This window comes from Mesoplodon densirostris, chromosome 9 (assembly GCF_025265405.1).
Source record: "Mesoplodon densirostris isolate mMesDen1 chromosome 9, mMesDen1 primary haplotype, whole genome shotgun sequence".
NCBI classification, from domain to species: domain Eukaryota; kingdom Metazoa; phylum Chordata; class Mammalia; order Artiodactyla; family Ziphiidae; genus Mesoplodon; species Mesoplodon densirostris.
The window spans coordinates 50,674,337-50,681,758 of NC_082669.1; the positions used below are offsets into that span (position 1 = coordinate 50,674,337).

Consider the following 7,422-nt stretch of genomic DNA (forward strand, 5'->3'; position numbering starts at 1 on the left):
GCAGAGGCATAACTGTTCCCTTTCCTCCCCATTTTCTGGGACTATTTTACCCAACTGGATAGACTTTGTTGTGGGGTGCTAAGCCAGATCACATCCCAGATATCTGCTTCCTCCTTCTCTAGGCTTAAAGGAAAACTAGAAAGTCCTGCAGAAAATTGCAAGTATGCCTTTGCCCTTTTTCAACTGGTCATGTTACTGCCTAACATACCACCTGGGTGGTGACATGTTACACTGGCATTCCCTCTAAGGGAAACTTGATTTTTTTTCTAATATGTAGGTAAGAAAGTGAGAAACGAACACCCTTGCTCAGAACTCCTGAAAAATTATCTGGTTGTTTCTATTGTTGGAATTATGATGTTGTGGACTGAACAAGAGAGGAGGGGAGGAGTAAAAGGATTGTTTTATCCTCCACTTTCTGTCTTTGCAGAGCCGGCTCCCCTCTGGCAATGGGAATAGCTACTTTCATTTTTCTAATACATTCCTGAACTTACAATTTGTTCTTCCCTTTCCTGTGGCTAAGATATAGATATAGCTGATACAGATTTGTGACAAATACAAGTTCTATAGGTCCTTTAGGGCCTGTTGATGGATAAAAGAAGGTTAAATGAGATCGAGAATTAAACATGTTTCTAACTCTGGGGAAGTGTTCCATGGGGTAATACGGGCCAGTATACTGACCAGCATCAGCTGGTCACTCTGACCCTGTCCACTTGGCCCACCAGACTCTAGAGGAAAAACTGAAAGGAAACACTGCTAGTGCTCTCTATGACACAAAAGGATAACCAAGTAGAGGTTTTATGCATAAATTCACTAAATCTACAAAGACAATTTTAATGACTTCTATTTCAGAAGTTGGAGATATGACATGATATGATTTCTGATTATACCTTTCTGTGGGATTCTGGAACCTGTGGTAAAGATCACTGAAAGTTTGAAAACGGCATCTCTAAAATAAAATTGAGTAGCCTATGGTCATGTTTATTTGCCAAAGGCATGGTTGATGATATAAAAATATGATCTATCTCAGCTGGCTAGGCAGCATCTTAATAAATGCACTGACTCATGCTGTGATTTCAGTCACCTGAGATGAGTTTTTTGGATTAAACCCTTTTCCCCCTGATTCCAACTTATTTTTTGTCTTATCTTTACTACCTTCAGCAAATTTATGTAGACAGCCTGTGCAAATGGTGGAAGGAGGATAAAGAAACCTCTTTTGCTTTGTAAATTTGCATTTTGATTTGTGTGATATTAAAATTGTTCAGAGGTGGTTAAAATAGGGAAACATTTACCCAGAGGTAAGAACCTGAGTGAAAATGAGAAACAGCTGGGGGTATCCAGCTAAATGGGTTTCTTATAAATATCCATTGGAATTATCTGTGGCAAAAGAAGACAAAGATTTAGAAGTGTGATATACCAAAGGGCTCTAGAAATTGCTTAAAACAGATCTTTTCATGCTAAAAGTAGAAAATAGGGAAGTGTTAAGAAGGCAATTATCACCTGTAATCTAAATATCAATTGCCTACACACGTGGTAACTAATGGACTCAAACTATGAAAGTGAACTAAAGCTTCTGCAAGGAGTGAAAATGGCATATTCACTCATTTATTCAAAAATTATTTATTAAGAATCTGATATGTGACAGACACTGGGGTTTCAGTGACAAACTATAAATTGGTGAGACACAAAATAAGCAATGAAATACATGGATAAGCAAAATACCCAAAGGTTATAGTAAGTTCTGTAGGAGAAGTAAGCAGATGTTTTGACAGAATAAAGTTCAAAGTGGGGAATCTATTCCAGATAGGATGGTCAAGAAACACCTCTCTCAGGGTGTGACATTTCATCTGAGATCTAAAGAATAAGAAGAGCCATGGAAAAGTGGTCCAGATGGAGGTGAGAGTGGATATAAGGATCTAAGGCTAGAAAGGCTCCATGTCTTCAAAGAAGACAAAGAACAACGCAACTGAAGAAAAAGCTAGGGGGAGTACAATGGGTAAAAACCCAGACAACAGTTAAAGCATGCAGTATCTTATAGATCAGGATAAGGAGTTTCAATCTTATTTGAGCACAACAGAAAACCATTAAGAGGTTTTAAGTAGGGAAGTGATGTGATCTGAATGGTTTTTCAAAAATATTTGTTTTGTGGAGAACTTAGAAGGAAGAAATGAGAAAGTCCCCAGACTAATTAGAATACTAACAGTAATACAGGCTAGAGATGATTAGGGCTTGGACTAGAGAGGGGCAGGGGAGGCAAAGAAGAGTGGATTGAATAGACATGTATTTCGGAGATAGAACTAACAGACTTGAAACAGCAAAAACAGTTTATAGAGAAAGGTGAATTAAGGATGACTCTTGGCTTGAGCAAGTGGTGGTTCCATTGTAAAAACAGACGACAGCTTGTGGATAGAGAGGGTAATCAGATGATCTGGGTTTTTTGTTGTTTTTTCAAAAGAGGCTTTTATTGCATCTTTAAAATGTCACAAGGTCTTAGGAGTCATCGGGCATCTTATTGTTTCCATAGCTAGACAACTCTTAGACTTTATTCATCAGCCTGCTGGACTTTTCCTTTTTCAGAAACATAGACACCATCTCCAAATTTTCTGATATTCTCATTTATAACTGTTCTGGCTTGCTGAGTCAAAATAGCTAAATTTGATACATGTTTAGTGCCGTTTCCTTCAAGAATTAACTCATCATTCTGGACTCAAGATAGTGAACAAAGAATACCTTGTCTCATGCAAACCCTGCAGATGTAGTTTTCAACCAAGAACTTTCTAATTTCAACAAGAGACCCATTCTACATAATGAGGTTGATGGGCAAGTGGCACAAATCTCATCTTGTAACAGGAGCCCAGTGTGACACCCTTGATCATGTTCTATGGATGACTATAGATAGTGTGAACAGTAACCACTTCCTTTCTATTTCCCTACTATTTGTCGATGCTGGGGTCTCTTCACTCCAAAGAGACTGAGTTCTACATCAATGTGCCTGAAGTTCCTCCACAGAGTTCCTCTGGGGTCCTTGAAAATAACTGTGTGTCCTTTCAGAGTGATGTCAACATTTTCTGGAATGTCAACAGTCTGATGAGAATTATCTTTGTCCTCACAGTAGAGGTAGCAAAAATCGTTAAGTGATCTGTTTTGAATGTATTATGTTTGAATTACCTAGGGGAGATGTCAGGAAGACAGCTGAATATATGTGACTGAAGCTTATAGAAGAGATCTGGACAAAAGATACAAATTTGGGAGTCATAAGCATGGAGGTAAATACTATTTATGGTCATAGGACTAGGTAAGATCATCTAAGTGCCATTTGTTACAATGAATAACATGTGTGCAGAAAACCTGAAAGTCTTTTGAGAATAAAATCTGAAACTTAAAACTATTTTTGCTAAAGAAATCATCACAGAGGAGTGACCCACACTAAATTTGGGTTTTGTTTCTTGATTCACCTATGTCTAAATTTATTCTGTTTAGTTGTACAGGCTTTTTGCATTCAAAGAAACTCCTGTAATGCTATCATTTTATATACTATTTTCAAAGAATAAATTAGCACGTTAAAGATGTTGGTGATTTACATGAAGACTTCGTCAGAATAGTTAAATCTACAAAAGACAAAGAGCTGGCTGATGAAAGTGTTGACAAAGGTAAGGGTTATGTGTTAAATGACAGAAATAGCTTTCACAAAAATGCAGTTCGGAGTGATGACTTGGAATGTTAGAAATAAATGATATTAGTTACATTAAAAGTTATATATTTCTGTTGAAACAATTATTCAAGTAGAAGATTGGGGATACATATCTATGTAATAGTTTTTTTTTTTTTTAATTTGGAGGTTAAAATAAAATAAAGGCTAAACTTCAATTAACCACGTGAGGTAGGTGCTTAAAATAAAATGTAAATTTAAGCTGTGTGGTAATCAGTTAAAATCAGATTGAAGTGTAATCCATGCCATCACTTCCCAGCAATGTGTCTTTGGAGTCTTACTATCTATGCCACTTGTCAAATTCTCATAATAACAGTCTAGAACATAAAGAGCTTTCCTCAAACGTTGTTTGAAGGGATTTTTCCATGTTACTAAGCATATTACAAAATTATTTTAATAGTTGCACAAAGGTCCATTTACTGAAAGTTCTAAGCCATCATTTATCTATTATCCTTTTGTTGGATGTTTAGAATATTTTTCCTTTTACATTATTATCATAACTTTTTATTTGTTTTGAATTTCAGCCCTTGGTATTCTGCAGAAGCTCTGCTATACACCCCCCCCACCCAAGTCTATTCACTTGACCCTCTCTTACAGGATGTTTAGATAGCCTCTACTCCTTCACTCTCCTCTCATACCTCCAAGACGTCTTCTCTATTTTTCCCCTCAGCTTGTTGACCTTGCTTCCTATGCTAAAAAAAAGAAAAGAGAAAAAGAAGCAAACAGAAGAAAACATTCCAAGCTGCTACAATCAAGTCACCTATTTGTATCTGTGCCTATACATTCTGTCTTCCCTTCTGTTACTTTGAATGAACAGCCTGTGTTTTCACTGAAGGACATTTCTTCCACTTGTACACCTGCTCAAACACATTGCTCCAGGAATTTCTATCTTGGACATTATAACTTTCCCTCTTGACTAAATTATTCCAAGAGCATACAAGCATTCTGCTATTTCTCCCATCTTAAAAAAAACAAAATCAGGAAAAAAAATTCTCCATACCACATCCTTTTTCCACCTTATCTGCTCTCCTTTAGAGGAAAACGTCTAGAAGTTTTCTTTATAAGCTGTCTTCAGTTCCTTTCTTTCCATTCTCCTGAATCCTGTCCAATTAGCATTTCACCCCATATGCCATCAAAACTTCCCTCAAGGTTATCACTACCTCCATATTTTAAGCCAATAATAAATGCTCCATCCTCATCTTATCTAAAAGACCAGCAGTACTAATAAGGCTGAGGATGGTCTCCTTAATATACTCTCTTCACTCAGCATCCAGGTTTTCATGTGCTCTTCTTTCTCTCCCAATTTTGATAGCTGCTCCTTCTCATTCAGTTTTGCTGAGTTTACAGTATCTCATGACCTCCAAACAATGGAAAAGCTCGAGCCTCAGTTCTACTCTTAAAACCTCTTGATTTTATACCATCACTGCCCTGTGATCTCATCCATGAATTTTTTATGCTGAAAACTTTCAAATTTATATCACCAGCTCATACCCCTCTGAACTCTACACTTAGATGTACAACTTTCTAGTAAGATATACCTGTTGGATGTAAGAATTGCAAAGACTAAACTCATGATCCGTACCTCCAAACCTGCCCTTCTCACAATCTTTCTAAAATCAATAAAATCAATCTTCTTAAAATCAATCAGTATATCAATACTCTGGTCTTTCCCATTTCTCAGGCCAAAAAAAAAAAAAAAGTCATTCATGATTTGATTATTATTTTTGCCTCTTATACTTTTCCTCTGTCAGCACATTCTTTCCTTTCTACCTTCAAAATGTAGGCAGTGTCTGAACATTTTTCATTATTTCCATTACTCCTATCCTAATACAAGCTATCACTATCACTTACTCAGATTACCATAATAACCTTCTGGTTCAGGAGTGTGCACTTTTACCCACAAGGATCAGATAGTGAGTGTTTTAGTTACTGCAGGCCATAAGGTCCTGTTGCAGCTACTTACCTCTGCCACAATGTGAAAGCAGCCATCTACAGTATGCAATTTAATGAATGTAGCTGTGTTCCAATAAAACTATTTACTAAAACAGGAAGCTGGCCAGATGTGAACTATTGGCTGTAGTTTTCCAACACCTATTCTAGTTTGTCTCTCTGACTCATCTTTCTTTCCTAATATCTATTCTCAACACAAGGGCCACAGTGATCCCTTTGAAATGAAAATCAAAGCACATGATACATCTACTCAAAACTGATTGTGCTCCCCATTTCACTCACAGGAAAAGCCAAAATTCTTAGTATGGCATACAAATTTCTAAACAATGTTTCCTCAGTTTTGCTCCCTGTGATCCAGCCACATTGATCTTTCTGCCGGTCCTTGAACTTTCCACATGCATGAGGGCATCTGTCCTTTCTATGTCCTGAGAACCCATGGAACTGCAAAGCTCACTTTCCACCTTCCTTAGGTCCCTGATCAAATGTCACATTTTCAATGAAGCCTTTCCTCCCTAAGAAATCACCATCATCCTCCTCCCAACATGCCCCATTCTCTTTTCCTGGTTTATTCTTTTTCCACCATTACCAGCTGGTATGCTAAAAAGTTTATTTTTTATTTGTTTGTTCCCTCCTCAGAATATGTTCCATTACAATATTGGGATATACTTGAGGATAAGTTTGTTTTAATGGCTTTCGATTTTATCCCCAGAATCTAGAACAGTTTCTGGTATATAATTTGGGACCAGTAAATAAATATTTGTTGAATGAAGCTCTGTAAATGAACATGGGGAGGGCAAAAGAGAGTTCCTGGCCTAGATATACCGAAGAGAAATTACTGCATCACATGGTAGAAGTTACTTAAAACTTCCAAAGTAATATGCCTCTAAATTTTTTTACATAACGTTTTGATGCCCTTTTTTCCCTCTGTCGCTGTGATGCTTAATTTTTTGTGTCAATTTGATTGAACTAAGGGATGCACTGATAGCTGGTAAAACATTATTTCTGGATGTTTCAATGAGGGAGTTTCTAGAAGAGATTAGCATTTGAATTGAACTGAACAAAGCAGATGTCCCTCCCCAATGTGGAAAGGCATCAGCCAATCCCATTGGAGGCCCATACAGGGCAAAAAGGTGGAGGAAGGGTGAACTTCCTCTCTCTCTGGTTGATCTGAGACATCCATCTTCTCTTGCCCTCCTGATTCTCAGACTTTCTGACTCAGACCAGTACTTACACCATTGGTCTCCCAATTCTAAGGCTTTCAGACTCAGACTGAATTCCATCACTGCCTTTCCTGGGTCTCCTGTTTGCAGACAGCACATCCTGGGACCTCTTGGCCTCCTTAACTATGTGATCCAATTCCTATAATAAATCTCCTTTTATCTCTATCTACATCTATATTTACTAATGGCTCTGTTTCTCTGGAGAACCTTGACTAATATAGTCTCCAAAATGAAAATAACTGTTTATTTAACATGCTTTCAGTATTACCCAACTGAACTATATGTACACGGTCATATGTATACTATTTCTAGTTTACATACTAATCTCATATTTTTCTATTATGCTCACAAACGAAACAGATAGGTCCAATATTTTACTTATGAGCAAAGAACTTCAGAGACTACTTTAAAGCGTTCTGTGTATTATAGTACTTACCCCTCTAAACTCTAATCATTATTTTCATCGTTGACAACTCCCATTAGATAAGCATGCTGTTGAGTATATCTAACTAATTTAACTAGTAATTTAGTAACCAACTTAACTGC

The 7,422-nt window shown here is 37.1% G+C and overlaps 1 pseudogene; it reads right to left on the reverse strand.

Annotated features, from left to right (window-relative positions):
* Positions 1-2,539: 2,539 nt before the first annotated feature.
* On the reverse strand, positions 2,540-5,279 carry LOC132495774 (large ribosomal subunit protein uL6-like; annotated as a pseudogene).
* Between the last annotated feature and the right edge of the window lie 2,143 nt (positions 5,280-7,422).